The 22699-nt window shown below is 39.2% G+C and overlaps 2 pseudogenes; both read left to right on the top strand.

Moving 5' to 3' along the window:
- Positions 1–3726: 3726 nt before the first annotated feature.
- On the top strand, positions 3727–4231 carry LOC114505664 (annotated as a pseudogene).
- Positions 4232–9020: 4789 nt separating this feature from the next.
- Positions 9021–21642, top strand: LOC114505663 (annotated as a pseudogene).
- The last annotated feature ends 1057 nt before the right edge of the window (positions 21643–22699 follow it).

Raw genomic sequence — 22699 nt, 5'->3', positions numbered from 1 at the left:
ACCATTTATGCTACTTATTCTCTGTACCCTTTTCCCCTCTTTCCCTTTCCCACTCCCCTGTTGCTAACCCTCCATGTGATCTCCATTTCTGTGGTTCTGTTCCTGTTCTAGTTGTTTTCTTCGTTTGCTTTTGTTTTTGTTTTAGGTGTGGTTGTTAATAACTGAGTTTGCTGTCATTTTACTATTCATATTTTTATCTTCTTTTTCTTAGATAAATCCCTTTAACATTTCATAAAATAAGCACTTGGTGATGATGAACTCCTTTAACTTGACCTTATCTGAGAAGCACTTTATCTGTCCTTCCATACTAAATGAAAGCTTTGCTGGATAGAGTCAGTCATCTTGGATGTAGGTCCTTGCCTTTCATGACTTGAAATACTTCTTTCCAGCCCCTTCTTTCCTGTAAAGTTTCTTCTGGGAAATCAGCTGATAGTCTAATGGGAACGCCTTTGTAGATAACTGTCTCCTTTTCTCTTGCTGCTTTTAAGTTCTCTCCTTATTTTTAATCTTGGGTAATGTAATTATGATGTGCCTTTGTGTGCTCCTCCTTGGGTCCAACTTCTTTTGGACTCTCTGAGCTTCCTGTACTTCCTGGAAGTCTATTTCTTTTGCCAGATTGGTGAAGTTCTCCTTCATTATTTGGTCAAGTAAGTTTTTAATTTCTTGTTCTTCCTCTTCTCCTTCTGGTACCCCTATAAACATGTTGGAATGTTTAAAGATGTCCTGGAAATTCCTAAGCCTCTCCTCACTTTTTGAATTCTTGTTCCTTCATTCTTTTCTGGTTGAATAATTCTCTCTTCCTTCTAGTCCACACCATTGATTTGAGCCCCAGTTTCCTTCCCATCATTATTGATTCCCTGTACATTTTTCTTTATTTCACTTAGCATAGCTTTCATTTTTTTCATCTAATTTGAGACCAGATTCAACCAATTCTGTGAGCGTCCTGATTACCAGTTTTTTGAACTGTGCATCTGATAGGTTGGCTGTCTCTTCATCACTTAATTGTATTTTTTCTGGAGCTTTGATCTGTTCTTTCATTTGGGCCATTTTTTTTTGTCTTGATGCACCTGTTATGTAGTGAGGGGCAGAGCCTTACGTGTTCCTCAGGGCAGGGTAACCCACCTCTCTGTGTTGTGATGCTCTAGGTGGGAAAGGGGTCTGAGAGGGAACAATGGCGCTTCCTCAGCTCTTTGCCAGATTTAAGTCACTTCCCCCACTACCCACAAGCAAAGTGGGCCCTTCTGTTGCTGATTTTCGGGTGGGTGGATTTGTGTACATTCTAGGACCCTGTGGGTCACTCCAACGAACTTTCCTATGAGGCTGGGAGTTTCTCCTGCTGCTGCCTCAACTCCTACAGTTGTTTTCAATCAGTGTTTTAAGGCTTTATTTCCCCACGCTGGAGCCCTGGGTTGTATTCTCTGTCTTGCTGCCTAGTCATTCCTCCGGGTTTATTTGCACATGACTGCAAGACTGCCCACTCCACCAGCTGCCGCCGCCTCGCAGGGTCTGCCAGCAGCTGCCTTACTGGTCAGCTGAAGCCTTGCCCACCCCTGTCCTGCAGCTGCTCAGCCGCTGCCTTGCTGCAAGTCCTCTCTGCTGGCTGCTCATCTCTGCCCCTCCTACCAGTCTGGATGAATGTTTCTTCTTTAACTCCTTGGCTGTCAGACTTCCATACAGTTCTATTTTCTGTCAGTTCTGGTTGTTTTTTGTTTTTAAATTGCTGTTGTCCTTATTTTGGTTGTGTGAGGAGGCACAGTGTGTCTACCTATGCCTCTGTCTTGGCCAGAAGTCCTGCTCCTGATTTCTGCATGGATTGATATGTGAACCTCCTTTGCATTTTGACACTACATACATAACACATGCTTACACAAAAAAAATGCCTGGCTGGCGTAGCTCAGTGGATTGAGCGCGGGCTGCGAACCAAAGTGTCGCAGGTTCAATTCCCAGTCAGGGTACATGCCTGGGTTGCAGGCCATGACCCCCAGCAACCACACATTGATGTTTCTCTCTCCTGTTTCTCCCTCCCTTCCCTCTCTAAAAATAAATAAAAAATATTTTTTAAAAATGCTACAGTTCTGAGCTATCTTTTGGGTCATTAATAAACTCCTTTTCCCTATGCCTCTATGACTTTAATTTTCCTCTTCTTACACCCTCACCTCACAGACAACATGTGCCTCACTTACACACCATACCAGGGATAGCAATTCTTTTTAATAAGTTAATAGTACTACCTTTTGCTTTTTATACTCTCTAAAAGTCTGAGAAAGACTATAGGTTAAAAAGAAAAGATTGAAGTACTTCCACAATTTCAAGTGGCATCACAACATCTTACTTTTATTCTTTAGGGGACCAGCATGTGTTCTTTTTTTGATAGACCAAAGAAAGCTCTGTGACCAAGTGTATGACTTATCAGTCATCTTCAGGGACAGCAATGGTGTTTCTCTGTTCACGCTGAAATCTGCTGCTGAATAAGCCATGTCCCTTTCCTGCCCTCTCTTCTTACTGCCCTCTCATAAAGGCTGTGGAAAATTTTAAAGGATAAATGGCTCTTACAATTCCCAGCACAGTGCATTCCTCTACCTATATGTTTGCAATCTCAAATGGTCTTTAAAATGTCCCTGTACTTCTGGCTTCCCCTTTCTAAATGTTACAACATGAAACATGAATGACGTCCAAGGCAGGCCCTTGGCCTTGCCACACACGCACTAGCCAGCCAGCCAGTGTAGTCAAAGCAGTCCTGATGCTGGCTTTTGTGATATTTAGTGTCCAAAGGTGACACACCTGAGCTCAGTCTTGTCATCTATAAACACACTGGGCACAGGGACACACAGTAAAAGACTAGAAAATAAATATTTACTTGTCCATTGCAAAGAGGCATATTTCTCTCTTATTAGAGGAATGTGCTTAGTAATCATGAAAATGAAACCCTGTAGTTCTAGTTTTTGGGGCTTTCTCACATATCCCATATATAAGACAAGTTAAACATTATTGTATGTCTTCCACTGATGAGTGAGTGCAAGTCTCCCAGACAAAATCAGAGCAGATTGGCAGAAGCCTCCCACTGTGCCTGGTGTAGTTAAGAATGGGCCAAGCTCTACAGTGGACTCACTCCTATTCTGTGGAGATCAGACTGGCTAATCAATGTGTTTACATATTCCTCCTCGATCCATCAGGACATATTTGAAGTAGACTTGAAGGATGCTTAGGAACTAACATTAGCCTAAAGTCTTAGAATATGCTGTCTCCACCTGAGTGGTTTTATTATTAAAACGTTTTTCGTAGAGAGAGCACATGAAAAAAGCAGAAGCTGAATCTACCAAATGTTCACTGGTTGTTCTAACACTTCCATGTGAGAGTAAACTAATGAATTTATGGAGTATTAGTATATGAGTACATACTGCCTGGAAATCCCTTTAGTTTTTTGGAGGCCACAAAAATGAGAGGGTCACTTATTTCTTTCATTTAGCATTCATGGATCCTGCAAAACATGGTTTTCAATGCCCTAGGCATCACAGACACAATATTAAAAATAACTGGGACTGTAGCATGGGGCATTGTGGGCTGGACTGCTGAGGTTTGTGCCCAGAAGCAGCCGGTTGGCTGCCTTAGGAACAAAGGCCACCACGATGCTGGGAGCTAACATGTACTCTGTGCCAGCCATGCTGACATCTGGGAACATGGCAAACACAAATTAGAGACACCTACCAGTGAGCTTGTTGTCTTTTTTGGGAACTCATTCCCATGAGAGATGAACCTGTGCAAAAAAAAAAAGGAGACAGATCCTTAAAAGAGACCCAGATGCAAAGGACCCTTTGAAAAAGAGGATCAGATTACTAGAAATGGTAGCCAGGATTTAATTCCCATTGAAGACTTTATTATGCCTGTGAGGTTCTTGCATAAAGTGAGACAGTGACTTCAGGCATAGCTTTCCTTTGAGGAGGTTGAGCAGAGAGCTTTGCTTCTGAAGAGCTTTGCTTCTGTACAATCAGTGAGAGCATGAGATGGAGAGGGAAGCCTTCAAGCCTATGCTTGAGGCCCAGCAGGAAGCTCTGCAGGAGCTAAAACTTCCATCCCAGGAGCTCCATTGGAAGCCATCAAGCAGGACCTCGGTCTGTTCCCCTTTGAGAGAGAGGGGCCAGATTATACCCAACTGCTCTCCAACTACCATCCCCCAGAAGGCAGGTACCACAGATCCACCAAGCTGTACACACAGGTGGAGTTCAAGGGGTAGGGCTGCAGGTAGCTGTCGGAACACATTGCCCACAAGAGCCAGAACGACCAGGGCTCAAGCCTGCTTGTCACAGAGTTGGATATGCTGAGAACAAATGTAAGTTTAATCAAGAAAAAGAATTTCTATAGCATATGCTTAAGAAAGACATAGTCAACTAGGAATTGGCATATGTTTGTCATGGCAAGTTGTAGATGCTGGTTTTATGTGCAAGTTCATGCCCTGGGATGGTTGATTTCAAGTGCTTTTACTCATATAAAATTACATATTTGGCTTTTCCCCACCTCATTCCCCATTCTTAAGCTTATGTTATTTAAGTCTGAATTAAAAAAATCAGAATAAGTAAAGACATTATGTTCAGTAAGCACTGTATTAAAAACATAGGCATCAGGAGATTTTGAGGCTTGATCTGTGCCCACACTGAGCTGCAAATGGAGCATTTAGGCAATTCCACTCATATCAAATTCAAAAACTGTATATCTATTACTCAGTGAATAAAAGCTCTGGTATTTTCTTGGCCCAAATTCTTCACACCATTTCCTCCATGTTCCATCTGGTTTTGTATAAGTAGAACCAACCCAAATTTCTGAAATTTCTTTGTCCCAAAGTATATCCTCCATAATTACTGCTTCCACTATGACTGTTGGAAGGTGTAAGGACTAGGATGGTTGATTGGGGCCATATTGTTAAAGACAGGTTGGCAAAGGGGGATATAAGTGGCGGGAAAGTCAGTGCATAGGTTGCTGCTCTCCTGTTGGAGGTGGGTTGAACTCAGACTTAATTAAGGGCTTTAGCAAGGAGAGGTGATCCCCAGAGAACTGACCAGCTTGACTTTTGGTGACATGAAAGAGGTAAAGGATGATATTTTTTAAATGTCATCATACTTATACTTCTAGCCAAGATATTACTAAGGACTGAATTTACCCTTTCACATGAAACAACTAAAAAAAGTAGTCAAAACTAGTTTTCAAGGTATCATGCAATGAGAGACAGTGATTGTTGAAATTTGGAAAACAAATTGAACAACCTAACTATTGATGATATGGATGGGGTAAATATGATTAAAAAGTGGCAACCAATTTTAAAAGTTGGGAGATAGGACAAGTCACATGCCATGAAAGCAAGAAAGCTCTCAGACAAGCCAAGACTATAAAGACAGAGGAAGGGTGGATACTTGAGTTTGCATTTTCCTTTTGATTTTTGTTTTTGTTTTTGCTCTGTCTTGGTGATATGCTCCAAGTTTATAGGTGTGTTGGAGTGTTTGGCCACAATGCAATTTTTGGCCAAAGATCAGTAAATCAGGACAAGGAAAGATAATTTGTAAAACATCATGCATGGACCAGTGGCAGCTTTACTTTAAAGGGAGCTCAAATCAAAAGAGCTGAAAGTTAAGACTGAGCCATTTTCCCTACAAAGTTATTGAGATGTATTTCATTTTCTCTTATGGTAGATCCTTATAGCTCAAAGTATTGTACAGGATTGGCCATTGTCCAATGAGTTGAGGTAGTAAATATCTCAACGTGAATCCCACTATGTCTTCCATCTTTAAAGTAGAGTTGAAAAGCAGATGTCTAAGAACAGTTCTCACTTCTCTGTGTTTGGGGCATTTTCTCATCATTCTCAGTGACTCAAGAAGAAATTTCACAAGCTATTAACATTATTTAAATATTCATGAAAATAAAAAGAAAACTTTAGTTTCAGCATAAACACATAGGCACTCCTTCTCACTAAATTCTCTCCCAGCTTTATGACATTCATTTGTTCACTTATACCTGGGATTTCTGCCAAGTATAAGTGAAATAAGACATGTTTATGACTAAGACTTACTTTCATAGCTTCAAAAAACTTTCAGCTAGATACTTAAGAAACTTAATGTCTTCCTTCCATAAAAGTCACTGTAATTCATAGAGATAGCAATGTCAAGGAATTTGAATTTCTTGTGGTTGCAGAGTTACAATCGGTATTTTACAGTTAGGGGATCTATTAAGAACTCCATCAGTTTTCTCTTGAGTTTGCCTGAAGAGTAACTTGATTTCTTTGACCTGCTTCCATACCTTTTGCCTATGACATTCTCCCATAGGGTTTTATATTAGCTCTCTCAGTGGAAAATACAAAAGACTTTCATAAATTAGGGCTTGACATTTAAAATGTTCATTGCTTGTCTGATATATGGTTTGCAGATATTTTCTCCCATTCTGTAGATCACCTTTTCATTTTGTTGATCATTTCCTTTGTTGTACAGAAGCTTTTTAGTTTGATGTCATCCCACTTATTGATTTTTGCTCTTGCTGCCTATGCTTTCGGTGTCATGTCCAGAAAATTCACTGCTAAGAGCAATGTCAAGGAGTTTTTCCCTATGTTTTCTTCTAGGAGTTTTATGGTTTCAGGTCTTGAATTTAAGTTTCTAACCTGTTTTGAGTTAATTTTTGTATATTGTGTAAGATGAGGGTCTAATTCCATTCTTTTGCATGCCAATAACCTGTTTGCCCAACATTATTAATTGAAGAGCCTATCTTTTGTCTATTATGTATTCTTGGTACACTTGACAAAGCAAGTACTATATAATCTCACTTATATGTGGAATCCAAAATAAATCAAACTCTTAGAAGCAGAAAGTAGATCAATGGGTTTGCTAGGGGCTGGGAGGTAGGGAAAATGGAGACATGTTGGCTAAAGGATAAAGATTTTCAATGATAACATGAATAAGTTCTGGGGACCTAATGTAGAGCATGGTGGCTACAGTTCCTAATACTATACTGTGTATTTGAAGTTTGCTAAAGACTAGATCATAGGTGTTCTCACCACACACAAGAGGTAGTAACTATGTGAGGTGATTAATGTGTTAATCAGTTGATTGCAGTAATACTTTCACAATTTATATGCATATCAAACCATTACATTGTATACCTTAAATATATGCAATTTTTATTTGTCAATTATACGTCAGATTATATATACCTATAATCTGCAGGGAAATGAGATAAAATGAATGTTCATAGCTTCATAAAGTTCCCACTTGGCAATGAAATCCAAGATTGTTTTATCACTAGCTATGCAGTGTATTTGAGTTTTAAAATTTGTCCCAACATGCACTGTCAAAACTTAGATAATGTGGCTTTCTTTTGAGTATGTTACCAGCAGAAGATTAATTCTTGGATGACTTAGCTCAAAGTTCAATTCTAGAAGCGCTTCAGGCAACACCCACATACATCTATGACAGATTCTAATGAGAAACAAAAACATATTATTCCTATAACCCCCAAGCTTCAAGCACTGCTTTGGAACTATACAGAAGAATGACAGTGAAACAAATGGTATTGTAAATCTTCCATCATGTGAATTCCATATTGCTTCTCTATCAGGCCTACAAACTCTCATCTGACAGCCCTAATGTCAGCCAGTATATTGCATTTCCTGATATTTATTAGGTAAATATGGCAAATATTTTTGCCATAAAAGTATTTGTATGGCAAAATTAATCAGTATAAAAATTCAGAAAATCTAAAAAATTGTTGAAGAAAATAACCTATAGTTCTATACTCTAAAGAGAATTCCAATTATGTCTTGTTTTTGCTATATTATTCTGACCATCTTTTCATATCCTTAAACATTCTGTAAAGTCAATTTTAATGGTTGTATAATGTTTTACCATTTTCAGGTGACACATTATTTAATTCCATCTCTATCTCCAGAAAATGTCTTAACATTTTTAATGTTGTAATATGGTGCATGTGCTGGAACTAATCCTCTGATTTATAGTAGATATATGCTTTATTTATGTGTTTATCCTTCTGATTGTCTGGTATCTTTGTCTTGGCTCACCAACACACTTCATCACTCCCCTGCAAACAATGAGTAGTCAAGGGATGATTTCATGACCTAAGTAAATCAATCCGAGGCATTTTCTGGTTTGATACAGAGATGATAGGAGAATAAGAAATGCTCTTTCACCTTTGGAGCTGCTAAAGCAGAGACCATGGGAATCTGCAGCTGCTGGAGGTCATGTTTTTTTCTTTGAGAGGAAATGTATTTGAAGAATAAAGTCAAGTGAAACTATCAAAGAGGAATGATAGATGAAGTCCAGGGGAGTCTTGGCATGCCATGTACTGGTTCCAACTACCTGACTGTGGGTCCTGGGTGTTGAAACTCTTTCTTCAATTATGTGAAGTTTAGAATTCTTTCTAGTGTTAAGAGCAGTCACATTTACACTTTTTGCTTAACTTATTTTGATTTGAGCAACCATAACCTACAAATGAAAAATAAGGTTTGTTTATTTTGGCATCCATGAGTTCCTTTTGAGGACCACATTAAAGATGCAGAATTTATGGCTCAAAAAATACTAACATTTCAAAGCTTTTGATATGTATTGCAAAATTGAATTCCAGAAAATTAGCATCAATTTCTACTCCACTAGTAATGAATGTATGCCACAGATATGTTTCTGAAAAATCTCCAAATGATGATGCATCTGTGTTTGAGGCCATTTAAAATTCTTAATTTTCCTTTTTATACTCCACCAATAATTATAGAGCTGCTGCTACAGTGTGCCAATAATAGTCCCTGAATTAGAGTACAAAGATGAAGAATACATAGGCCTAACTTAAAGGAGCTCACATTCAGTGAACAAAATAGAAGACTTCCCATCCAAATATATAATGATATGATCAGTGATGTAACAATAACATGCTTGAAAAGTGAGCAAACAGGAGACCATCAGCACCTGGACTAACTATGCAGGATTGATAAAATGTATACAATCTTAAGAGTTTTCCCACAAGAAAGAATAAGAACTATGAAGCAGGCATGCCCATACAAAAGATCTAAGAAAGCCTCAGGACCCCTAACAGAATTGAAGGAAGGTATTTCTCTCCCCAAGACAGATGATAAACACTGGAGGAGGTGGTTGCTTCTTCAAATGAGAAGTCAGCAATGCAAGGCTTCAAGGAAGATGAAATATCAAGGAAAGAAGATACCACCAAAGGAACACAACAATATTCCAGTAACTGATCCCATAGAAATAGAGATCCATCATTTTCCCAGTAAATAATTCAAAATGTCTGGTTTAACAAAGTTCAGTGAATTACAAGAAAACACAGAAAGAAAATTCAATGAAATCAGAAAAACAACACATGAACAAAATGAGTTTAACAGAGATAGAAATTATAAAAAATAACTGTAACAGAAACTCTGGAGCTGAAGATTATAATGAAGAAATAAATGCAATAGGGAGCATCAATGTCAGAGAGAATCAAGCAGAAGAAAAACTGTGAAGTAGAATACAGATCATTTGAAATTATATAATCACAGAAGAAAAAGAAAAAAGAATAAAAAGGGTGAATAAAGCCTATGTAAACTATGATTATTATTAAGAGAGATAATCTTAAAATATATTTGAGAAACTATCTAAGGATATTGTTAAGAGAATATCTATATTTATTGGAGTTCCAGAAGGAGAAGAAAGTGTAAAAGCCAATAGAAAGCTTATTTAAATAAATAATGTCTGAGAACACCCCAAATCTTGGGAGAAATTTGAATATCCAATTTCATAAATCTCCTCCAAATATCAACAGAAAATGTTTTTCTACAAGAAACATCATTTGTTAAAAATGTCTAAAATCAAAGACAAACAGGCCATCTTAAAAGTAGCAAGAGAGGAAAACAATCCTCACATCCAAGGGGACCTTCACAAGGCTATCTGCATATTCTTTTTAACAGAAATCTTGCAGGCCAGGAGAGAGTGGAATGATTTAATACCAAAAGAAAAAAACCCCTGCAAACCAAGAATATTTTATCTGGCAAAGTTGTCCTTCAGAAATGAAAGACAGACTTTCCCAAATAAGCAAATGTCAAGGGAATTCATCACCACTAGACCTGTCTTACAAGAAATGCTGAAAGGAACTATTTCTGCAGATGATATGATCTTATAGATGGAAAATCCTAAAGACTCCAGCAGAAAACTGTTAGAATTAATAAATGTGAAAAGCAGGTTTCTTTCTGGAAAACTTCTTGAAGACTCTATATTTATAAATCTGATGGATCCTACAATAACTTTTCATTTAGGAAAAAAAATGGCTTCCTATGCATGTTATGCACTATCCACATATTTAACAATATCATCCTTTTAGTTTGCCTGTTTTCATCATTTCTCTAATCACATCATCATTTCCTTTGGGAAGCTTCACTTTCTATTCATGACAGTGAGGCACACAAGGGTCTCAAGAATACCTCTTGGGGCTCCATTTGTGCTTTCTCGAGTCCATGCAGCACAATCAGGATTCGGACTGAGGACAGTCTCTCCTCACCTGTCACGCTGGACATTCAGTCCCAGAGCAACCCATGTAATAGGAACACTCTTGACAATTTGGCCCCTCCCGGATGGCCCCTTCCTTCTAAGCCTAGGTCCACAATCATGTAGCTTCTTGGCTTTTCCTAGAATGCAATGCCGGCATTGAAAAATGTTTCTTTCTCCTTCATTTTCGCTACCTTCTTATAGGAGTTTATGGGAATCTCCACAGTAAATTGCCCTAGAAGGCTGTAAGACCCTCTCTTTTTATGATCCTTCGTACATTCTGACATTTAGGAATAAAGATTGGAACTTGTCCTGGTAGTTAGGGCATCCTGAAAGGAGCAGATAACCTGTGTTTACTTGAATGATGGGCTTCCTGGAGAGGTTTCACACCAGTTTGCAAGTCACAAAACATGTCTTTATTTTGCTTTGCTTTTTTGTTTTTGTTAAGTAAACTGAGAAATGACTTCCAAAATATTCATGGTCATTACAGTCTTTAGGAAAGGGGTATTCTGTTAGTAATATTTCTTTTCAAAAAGGTTTTATTTATTCATTTTTAGAGAGGGGGGAAGGGAGGGAGAAAGAGATGGAGAGAAGCATCAATGTGCAGTTGTCTCTTGCACTTCCTTTAGTGCAGACCTGGCTGGCAACCCAGGCATGTGCCCTGACTTGGAATCAAACCAGCTACTCTTTGGTTCATAAGCCAGCACTCAATCCACTAAGCCACACCACCCAGGACCCATTAGTAATATTTCCATGGGTATATGAATAAGCAATGACAATTTATCAAGAAAAATGTGTACTATTCTAATAATGATTACTGTTTTCATTCATGCTGCCCTGTCACACAATTCTCAATTTCAGTGTTTATGTACATTTTCATATAAATTTTTAAACTCCTCTAATAAAGAGATAATCTTCATTCTGGGTTTTATTCACCCAAGACACTTAGCAAAGTTGTGTGTGTGTTCACATGCATGTATATATACTAAATATGCCATATATACACTCATTTTATGTCTATATCTTATTTTATATATTTTATAATAAATATATTACATGTATGCATAGCTTGTATAGCTTATAAGATACATATGTATGTTATGCTTCATATAAATCTTAAAATTAATATTTTATATTGGAAGTGGTTCTCATTTTAACAGACTAAATTATTATTAATGCCATATATTAATACTTATGTTTATACTAAATTACTTTTTCATACTTGATGTGATTTTTATGTGTATTTACATACATGTATGCTAAATGGATTAAATGCATGCTAAATAGATTACACACATGTGTTATATATCTACTACAACATATATTTTATATACATACTAAATATATCACATAAATATATCTCATATGCCTAACATGTATGCTTATCTTGTATAGCTTATAGGATATATATATGCATATATTGTATCTCACATATATCTTATATTTAATATTTTCATACTTGGTGTGATTCTTATTTTAACAGCCTTAATTTTGTCCCTTAGGAAATAAAAGCCAAATAAAAAGATTTAAAATCTTAAAGAGATCCACTTTCAAACATGAACAATGTTATGAATTCCTAAGCTGTGTGCTAACCAAAACTTGATTAAAATACTAATGTTAAAATGCTATGAAAAATACTGGGTGGGAACAAAAGCAAGGACTCTAGTTTGTAGAGAGTGAACCAGAGACTCACTCTTGGGACAGTCAGGTGAAATAAGGACACCAGAGCAGGAGGTGGACAGATATCATTTTGAGAATTCTCCCTGGGGCAGGATGCAAACCCTCCCCCAACATGTTCTGATGCCATAAGTGGGGCTCATGTCACCACGACCAGAGAACTGTGGCTGATTTCTTCAGTGTGGCAGACGCAGCCTGCAAAGCAGTGGGAGGTGGCGCTCTTCCATCTAGACAGGCATGATTTGCTTGCAGGCTGAAAGGTGAAGGGGCAAACCCCGGAAGGCTCCCCTCATGAATTTCACAGGCTGGCCTCTTTACTGTGGTTGTTGGACCTGCCAACTGAAATAAGTGGTGAGAAATGAAATCAGCTGTCCAGCAAGAGGCTATAATGCTGGCTTAATTGTTGCCTTTGTCAAGTGTGATTTTATTTCAGTGCAGTAGAAGTAATTCCAGAGGGAAAGACAGAACTGTGGAAACTAGTCTGAATCTAACATTAAACTTCAAGTCATGCCCCGAAAGACTCAAGCTGAAATAACCTCCTTGAATCTCTGTGCCATGGCTTGGGGAAAAGCTGCTTTGGCCTGTGGGAAAGCCACCTGGGCTTTGGCACACTGTCCGTGCATTTGCAGGGTCCCAGTTGTGATTGTCAACTTGTCATCCTCAGCTGTAATGACCTCTTTTCTGGTTTATTCTCCAACCAGCATCTCATGCCATGTGAATCTGCTTCCTATTACACATCCTCATCAGCCTCTTGGTGACTCCAATCCCCAGGCTGCTATGTTGAACACAGAGCACTGGAGTTCATTCTCAATGCTTTCGAAGTGGATTCTCATAGCCTTTACCTTCCCTCCTCCCTCCTCATTCTAATGGCTTCTCACCTGTGCTAATATAGTCTACGTAAGACCTAAACTGCATTCCACAGTATACACATTCTAGCCCCTTCCATATAAAAAGTGAATGATCTTTGTCCTAATTTTCCCCCTTTGGCAGGAGGTTGGAGGATCAATATATAGGGAAGCCAGGCAGGACAATGAAACAAATTCTTTCACACACCTCATTTTCCCAAATAGATTATGAAATGTATACTGCTAATCACATAATTTTGCTTATGCAAGAGAGAGAGAGAGAGAGAGAGAGAGAGAGAGAGAGAGAGAGAGAGGGAGAGAGAGAGAATATCAATGTTATCCACTGCTAATTTTTAATTTTTTTCAGGTGAATATATTTTATTTTTTAAATTATTTTATTGTTGTTCTATTACAGTTGTCTGCATTTACCGCCCCCCCCACCACTGTCCCCTACCCCAGCCAAACCCACCTATTTCCCTTGCTTCCCCCCACCCTTGGTTTTGTCCATGTGTCCTTTGTAGTCATTCCTGAAAACCCTTCCCCCCATTATCCCCTCCCACTTCCCTTCTGGTTACTCTCAGATTGTTCTTAATTTCAATGTCCCTGGTTATATTTTGCTTCCTTGTTTCTTTTGTCCACTGCTAATTTTAGATGAGAGGACTAAGTTGGAAAGAATCTCACTACAGGAAATCAGCAAATGGAAAAAGCAAATAAAGAAGCCTAATATTATTTGTTCAACGGAGACGATGAATAAAGAAAACAGAGCTTAAGCTTTTCTTCAAAGGAATTATAGAGGCACTTTGATACATTTTTACAATCCAATTAGTTCATTTTTTTATAATCAAAGGTTCAAACTGTACCATAAGCGCATTTTTAAAACAAAAGAACCCATGGAATGGCAAAATCTCCTCAGAATAGACAGGAAAAAAGGGGAGTTGATAAATTCATGGCAATACGTTCTTCACCATGAAACCTTGATTTCTGTCCCTTTTTGTTACTTTCTGTATAGTATCCTCTATTCCCTCATAACATCATAAGCATTACACCCAAGACATCTAAACAGGCACACTTTCCCAATATGATTTTGAAACTTTATTGGTCATGCTAAATTAATCTTAGCCTACAATACAGAGTACATGTTCTTATGTCTCAGAAATGTATTTGCTCATCTTTAGGTGTTTCTAGGAATAAATTACTTTGCTGCATAATACAACATAATTTCACGCCTCATTGTGTTCTTTATACTGATTGAATTTGTCTGCTAAGAGAGAGGTTTGGAAAGTTAACACCTTCAAATCTCCAAACCCAGTGAATTCACATTACCCATCAAACAGACATGGTGAGACCCACAGAATTGACAAGGGAAAACTTGGGCCAACTGCTGAAAAGAAATAGCATTTTAAATATTTGTAAGTCTCCATCATTAAGGAATAAAATGATTCCTCTTTTAATTTAAGCTAACAGTTTTAAGTGGGATAGTAGAAAACATAATTTTCTTATAACTTTTGAAATGATATTGTCACACTTTCGCTATTTACTTAATTCATGTCCTATAAATATATAATGTAGCTAGAGTGTCTAAACCTTCCATTATTCCTCAATAAAATATTGATCTATAACTACCAATATTTACAGAAATAGGAATGTTATATCTTTAGAGAAGTTATGATGAGCTGAGTTTCGTGGGAAAACAAGCAGAGCAAGCTAAAAGTTAATGTGACATTATTTTGTCTGCTAATGCAGATAAATCTGCCCCTAATAAAAGCCAGGGGTTTACTGCAAAATGCAGTTACACAGAAAAGCTGATTGTGATGTAAGTGCTATGACTTCAGCTCATCGGGCAAGCGCAGGTAATTGAAATCTTTAAGTCATTTCCACACTTTATTTCAGATGTTCATTTCTACCTTTTTCCAAAATAAATATTGTACCATACCTATTGTGTTGTAACTTTAAATGATAAATCTAATGGTAAAAAGAGGCACTTGGATTTCCATTTTTTAAGAATTGGTGAACTGTTCCATCATTTATTTCCACAATAATTATTGAGTGTCTGGTGCACGTGCTACCGGTTTAGAACTGTGAGAAGACTTTTGCAGCCTGAGCCCGAACAGAGCTTACAGCCCAGCTGCTTTGCATTTGCCCATTTCTCTAGTCCAAGGGGAACAGCCACCACACTGTCCTCTAACTAACGGCTGCCTCCATACCAGAGGGGTGATCTGTGGCTGTGGCACAGAACTTTCTTGTTTAGAAGGCTTTTCATTGGGTGAAATGAGACATCTCATTAGGGGTGAACCTGCCAATGCTGCCAGCACCTCTATCCCCAGAAACAAATCTCAGTGAATTGAGTGCTGGCCCACAAACCAAAGGGTCACCTGTTTGATTCCCAGTCAGGGCACACGCCTGGGTTGCAGGACAGGTTCCCAGTATGTTACGGGGTGCAGCCAAGAGGGGGGACCCCAAATGGGCATTTAAAATTGGGTCTAGAACTCAAGGTGTCCAGGAGATTTTAAGATGTCTTCACCCCTTCCCCCACAGGTGTGAGTTGGGGGAAGGGGCACACAGAGCAAGGACATGCAGGGCTGTTTTGTACAGCGACAGCTTTGCAGCTAAGCCATGGCATAGTCATTTAACATACCTATAGCCTTCACTTAAATATGCTAAATAGCTGTGGCCATGCTCTGAGCCAGGGGGATGGAAAGGGAGTCTCCCACCCAAGATGTGACTGGCGGGGGGCAGGTCCTTTGAGTTACAGCACCTGCGTGGGAGCTTGGAGAAGATCGGCTCCATAACATGGGGCCGCACCTGCCCAGACCCACAATGACAGCCCAGTAAAGCTGGAAGAATATAAGATTACCGGCAGGTGTAACTGAGTGTGGGAGGAGTCGGAAATGGGGCTGCAGAGGAAGATTGGCTTGGGGATTTAAACCCAGACACGGCAGCCATTGAGAGAGAGAAGCACGTGGTTTTGGCTAAGTGGGGATTCCCGTGGCCCTGGGAGAGAGGACTGCGCGGCTGGAGCGGTGGAGAGAGGACCACGTGCCTTTGCCAGAGTGGGGGCCCCCGAAGCTTTAGAAGGGGGAACCACCACCCGGCTTTAGCAGAGATCCCGGCGACACAACTGAGGGTGCTGGGAACCGAGGGAGGCCTACCAGCTTAGCACAGAGTACTGGGAAGAACCGGGGGCTGACTGAGCCAAGGACTTTTATTTCCTTTCCTGAGATACGGTACTCTGGACTGGGCAAAGGGGGAAGGAAGGACTGTGTGTGTTTGTGGGTGTTTTAAGGAACTTTAGGATTTTGATGAAGACATTAGGTCACTACTTTAAGTTTGTATAGCATTAAATAAACATTTCCTTTCCTTTTCACAAGTCTCTGGCATTGAGAGACATCTTTCCCATAGATGGCAGACATAACGGACGTGGGGATTTCTTTCAGTAATAGTGTATCATCCCAGGTCCCCCTGTTTGTTCTGTAACAAGTAGGGGGCATGTGAGAGGCAACTGACCTATGTATTTCTCACACATCAGTGTTTCCCTCTCTCTTTCTCCTTTCCTTCCCCCTCTCTAAAAAAAATAAAATCTTTTCAAAAATAATTTATAAGGAGAATCTCCAATCCTAAGGTGTCTTCCTCTCTGTACCTGGAAGAGAAGAATGACTAAAATACTAGAAAGTGTTATCTGTTGAGAAGGCAAGGACTTAAATATGCACAACAACCATATCCTTATTTACTGTGCTTTTCCTAGTAAACTCCCATAAGTGATTCCCAACCCTAACATCATTTTTCTTTAGCTGGAGATGGTATTTAATTTGGGGGCTTGGGCCATTTCAGGAATTACTTAGTTTTTCCGACTTTCTCCTATGTATACGGGAGCTATACATGTGGTTAAACTTCTGTTTAGTTTTTTCCTGTTAATATGTCTTTTTATTACAGAGGGCTCTCAGCCAAAAACATAGAATGGTAGAGAAAAAATTATTTTCCTCCCCCACAAAACTATCTTTAGTAATCCACTTGCATGTTTGAAAAGGAATGGATGGGATTTTATCATATTTGACAGAGTTAGAAGGAAATCCATATCTGACTGTGAACCATTCTCTAATTTTAAAACTGCCATTTAGTTGGTTAGGTCATTTTGAATTGAATTCTGCAAGTTTTCTAACTGTTAAAGTGCACAAGTTTAAATAACATTCAAGCACCAGATGCTTCAAAGCAATATAAGGTTGTCCAAGTGGAATTTGCAGAAAAAAAAAAAACACAGTACATTAGTAAATGATTCACACCCCTAACACACACAGGCCTATAAATATTTTAATTCATTGTTTTCTGGCTTTGGATATCACATTTTTAGCATTGACCATTTTTATTGTACTTTAAAAAAAGTTTGTATATTGGAGACAGAGTTCCAACTATTTTTTAAAGTGTTGAAAACAGATGAAGTGGTATTAGATTTAACCATAAGAAATTGCCACTTGCCAAGTCAAAAACGTTCAAATATAGGTACATCCTACTTTGGAATCTCTTAAGAGAATCTCAGGACAGAGTGTACTTCTAGAAAGCACAGTTTGTGTTGGGTCCACATGTTTTTTCCTATAAATAAAAAACACACTTTTCATATATACCCATAACTTTATTGATTTGGATACTTTGAACATGTCAGCTATTTCTTGTGTGGTAGAATGTTGATTGTTTTCAGTGTCTTGATTTGATCACTATCAACTTCAACTGGTCTGCTACATCGTGGAGTACTGTCCATCAAGAAATCTCCAGCATGAAACTTCACAAACCACTTTTGTCATGTTCAGCAGTCACAGCATCTTCTCCATATACTGCACAAATCTTTTTTTATATTTCAGTTGCATTTTTACCTTTCCTGAAATAATAAAGCATAATATGCCAAACAAAAACATTGCAGACTTTCTTTCATCTTCAATATTAAAATGGCTACACAAAAAATCACCAGTTTTCATAAGTTTTTTAAATGTACACTGATGACAGCTGTCACAATACAATCAAACAAAATTGTTTCAAATGAAGTTAAAGACAACTAAGTGCTATGAGAGCCATCTTACAGAAGAAAAAACAATGTTTTTGGCCAATCCAATACATTTGGGGGTTTTCATGAAGTATCTCTGTTTATTATTTTTTAAAAGGCATATGAGCCAGTCCACTGGTATTTATACCAATTTACAGCTGTGTGACTGCCCTTATGTTAGCTTTTTCAAGCTACTGAAGTAATATCTGCTGGTGTTTGATTTTTCTATAATTTTTAAAGGTATTATCATTGTTGTGTATTCCTATTTCCATTGAGTGACATGTCCTAATTATAACACTCAAGTTGCCCAAGGAGCTTGTTAAATGCAGATTCCTGGAACAATTCCCAGACATACTGGGAGCTGTGCTTTAGTCATCTTGAGTTGCTATAACAAAATACCATAGACTGGGTGGCTTAAACAACAGATGTTTATTTCTCACATTTCTGGAGGCTGGGAAATCCATGATTCAGGTTCTGGCAGATTAAGTGTCTGGTAAGATCCCACTTCCTAGCTTCAAATGTTCTCTCTCTCTTTCTCTCCCCCCCCCACTTCTTATAAGGGCACTAATTGTGTGATGAAGACACCACCCTCATGACCTAATTCCTAATGTAAACCAACTTACCTCTGGGGCTGCAAAACCACCTCCTGGCACTATAATCAGCACAAGTCGAGGGCTCAGCATGGTGGCTGTTCCCACTGGGGCTCTGGCACTGTAGGAGACGCTGCTGGGGCTGTCAGGCTTGGCTAGGAGCCAGTGAGAGCACATCATGGGGCCAAGGTGGACCAATGGGGATCCCCCGCACCCCACCCACGCACTACATGCTCCAGCCAGCACAAGCTGGTGCTGCTGCAGCCACCTGTGCCGCTGATACTCTGGGTATGCAGGGTGAGGTACTGCAGCTGCAGCTGGAGGGTGAGGGGCTGCAGCTTGCAAGAGGAAAGTGTATGGCTGCATCAGATAATATCTACTTCCTACTTTAGTGATGACATCTTGCTGCAACAGCACCTGCTGGAAGGTGGGAACCCACTGTTATGAAATTGCTTTGAAACATTGTGCATGACTTATGGGGTTTATAGTATCCAATCTCTATGGTGATTCAACTGCCCTGTGTCCTATCAGGATTTGTTTATAGATCCTTTGTGGCATTGGCCTTCAAAAGTTAATGCAAACCCAGCATGATAAGGAATATGAATGCTTCCTGCTCTTAATTCCTGCAGCAAAGCCCATTGGGTTACTCTTGCCTAGCTGGAGAGAAAGTTTTCAAAGACAAGAAAAATACAATTATGATCATTTGCCCAGGACATCTGTTATAGCATTTTGTGATGAAGCCTGGTTAACTCTCCCTCGGACAGTTTACAATGTGTTCTACACGTTCCCAGACATCCTGCTAGAAGAAGTTATCCTTGTAGATGACTACAGTGATGGACAGCACATGAAGGGATGCTTGGCTAACGAGCTGTGGGGCTGCCTAAGGTGTGTCCCCACCAACAAGAGGGAGGGCCTGGTGCCGGCCTGGCTGCCAGGGGCTTCTGCAGCAAAGTGCTACATCCTGACCTCCCTGGATTGCCACTGTGAGTGCCACAGGGAGTGGCTGCAGCCATTGCTACAAAGGATCCACAAAGAAGACTTAGCAGTGGTGTGCCTCGTGATTGATGTAATCAATGGTGTCAAGGTAAGAAACATTCAAACCTGTAGAGAACTTCTCTGACTTTATTTGAGCCAAACTGATGACAATTGCCAAGAAGCAATATCTCAACAGATTGAGAAGTGCTCCACAAAATGTCAGTCTTGCACCTTATGTTATACATTTTAATCAAATAAGAAGGCGTAAGGGGGTTACACGAAATTCATTGGTGATAGCTTAGGGAGGTGGGGGTGGACAAAGGGAGGAAGCCTCTGGGGATTGGATGAAAAGAAAAATAATAGACACAAACTTCTTTTACACAGGTGAGCACAGGATAGTTAACAGTCAACAATTAACACAATAATAATAATAACAACGAGGGGATTTGTGGTCTCTGCTCTGGTGTGTTTGTTGTTCTGGGGGGAAAGGAAGTTACCTTGACATTTCAAAGGCTTGTTTATTAGGTATGTTACCCTAGGTGGGAAAAGAAAATAGACAGACTTAATTAAGGTAAAGATGGACTTTTGTGAGGGAAGAATCCAGCTTAGGACAAGACTACTGGTCATAAACTGCTTTTAGTTAAATAACTTTTCATCTCAGACCATCGTTTGTGGTTACTTTTATCTCTGAGTTTGCAAGGCCACTGCCACGCAAACCTTCCCAGAACTTGGCAGGTCAGCATGTGGCCCCCTTTTCCATCCACAACTGGAAGTCCTTTGAGTACCTGGGTTACTCTAGGGAACATCAGATTGGAGATTTCCCCTGGAGGCTGGTGTTCATGTGGCACATGGTTCCGAGAGGAAGAGCTGCAAATGTGCTCCCCCACTGATATCATCAGATCTACAACAATGGCTGGTGACCTGTTTGCTGTAAGAAATATTTTGAATATCTGGGGTCTTATGATACAGGAATGGAAATTTGGGGCAGAGAAGAATGTGAATTCTCCTTTAGGATTGGGCAGTACAATGGGACCCTGGAGATACACCCCTGTGCTCACATTAGCCACACTTTCCCCAAGCAAGCTCCCTACTCCTGCAAAAAGGCTCAGGCTAAGAGTGTCCATGTAGATGAGGTGTGGGTGGATGAATTTAAAGAGCTGTATTATCACTCCATTCTCTGTGTGCCAGATGAGAGTGGGAGTAAAGTCTTTCAGTTTTCAGACGCAGCATATAACATTTTGCTATTATTATAGCCCAAACCTGTAGCTCCTCTGAAGATGGTAAATTGTTACCTACTCTCTTTGAGCAGAACATAAATTTCATGTGTTTTTCTTTTGTGCCAGGTAAATTGATTATTTTGAAATGAGGTAAGCTTTAAGGAAAAAGTTTTTATCTGATATGTAATAAAATAAAACTAAATAATGACATGATAAACAAAGAGCTTTATTACCATCTCAATCCCCACGCCCACTTGGAACCCTTTGGGGATGTGACAGAGAAGAAGCTCCATGCCAAGCTTCAGTGAAAGGGCTTCAGGTGGTTTTTGGAGACTGTGTATCCAGAACTGCATGTACCTGAAGACAGGCCTGGCTTCATTGGGATGCTCCACAGCAAAGGACTAAAAGATTACTGCTTTGACTATAACGCTCCCAACAAACACAAACTCATTGGACACCAGGTCCTCCTGTACCTCTGTCACGGGATGGATCAGAACCAGTTTTTTTTGAGTATATGTCCCAGAATGAAATTCACTATAACATCCACCATCCAGAGGCCTGCGTAGCTGTGGAGGCAGTAACAGATATTCTCATCAAACATCTCTGGGAGGAACCGGCCCCCAGAGAACCAGAAGTTTATCCTGCAGGAAGGTGGTTCTTTATTTCACATACAATCCAAGAAATGTGTTCAGGCTGAGAGGAAGGCATTCAGCAACAGATTCATACCAACTCTTATGAGACTGTACCAACTTGGAACATCAGAAATGGTTCTTTAAAAAACATATGTCATAAAGTGTCACAAAGTGTCACTGTATTGTACCAAGGAGACCAGCATAGGAGGTGGGGAGCCCCTGGACTTAGCCCAACAGGGTCTTAGCTAAGTACACTGACAGACCCACCAAACAGTTGGCTGCTTCAGTTTTATAAGGAAATCACTATGCAATTTGTGAAAGTTATGTGGGACATGGTAAGAATGTGAATAAGCTTTGTACTGATTTTAAAAACTTTAAAGTTGTTTCCAAATACCCTATTTTCAAAGGGTAATCATAAAATGTTAACTCTTGGTAGTCAGGAAATTAAAAACCTTTAAATATTTTTCTGTCAAGATGTATATTCTACTATTGTGCCCTTTATTCCCCCTAACAAAAATGTAAATGTTTTATTTTGGTATGTGCAAGTATTTGAGGATAGGAAGATGTTTGTATGTGTTGAAATTAGACTCATGTAATATACTTTGTGTAAATTGATAATACTTCGAATGTTGGTTTAGATTTTTCTTACTGTGGACAGATGGGCAGTGGGAACATTGCACTAATTCTTTCACATCATTGAGATAATCTACATTTATTTAATAAAGAATGCTATTTGATTTAAAGAAAAAACAGAATTACCTCCCAAAGACTCTCTCTTCAAATGCCACATATAAATTTGGGTAGACAAAAGCACTCAGCCTACAACAGGGTGAGAACAAGGAATTCACTTTTAAACTAGTTTCCTGAGTGACAATTAAATCCATCTTTTTTGGGACCATGTTATATACTTTTTACATATCTTCCTAATTTAAAATTTAGAGCAATTGCATGTGATGCATTTTATAACTGGTATTTTAGAAAGGAGGACTAAAAATTCAGCAGTACTAAAGAATTTGCCAAGGTCTGACAGCTACAAAGTTCAGACTGATTTCAAATATGTGATTTCACTGCCATGTTTCAAGCCCTTTGTATGCCTATTAGTTTTTATCCTTTAGGATACTTCTGCACATCAGTCTAAGTCAAAAAAACAGCAGCTTTACTGTATTAAGGCTAGAAAAATATTGGCTATCTGAAAAGAACAGCTGCGTTCTGGGAAA

The sequence above is a fragment of the Phyllostomus discolor genome, chromosome X (genome assembly GCF_004126475.2).
Source record: "Phyllostomus discolor isolate MPI-MPIP mPhyDis1 chromosome X, mPhyDis1.pri.v3, whole genome shotgun sequence".
Classification (NCBI taxonomy): Eukaryota; Metazoa; Chordata; class Mammalia; order Chiroptera; family Phyllostomidae; genus Phyllostomus; species Phyllostomus discolor.
Note: the sequence above shows the minus strand (reverse complement) of the source record. Positions and strands in the feature narration are given on the sequence as shown.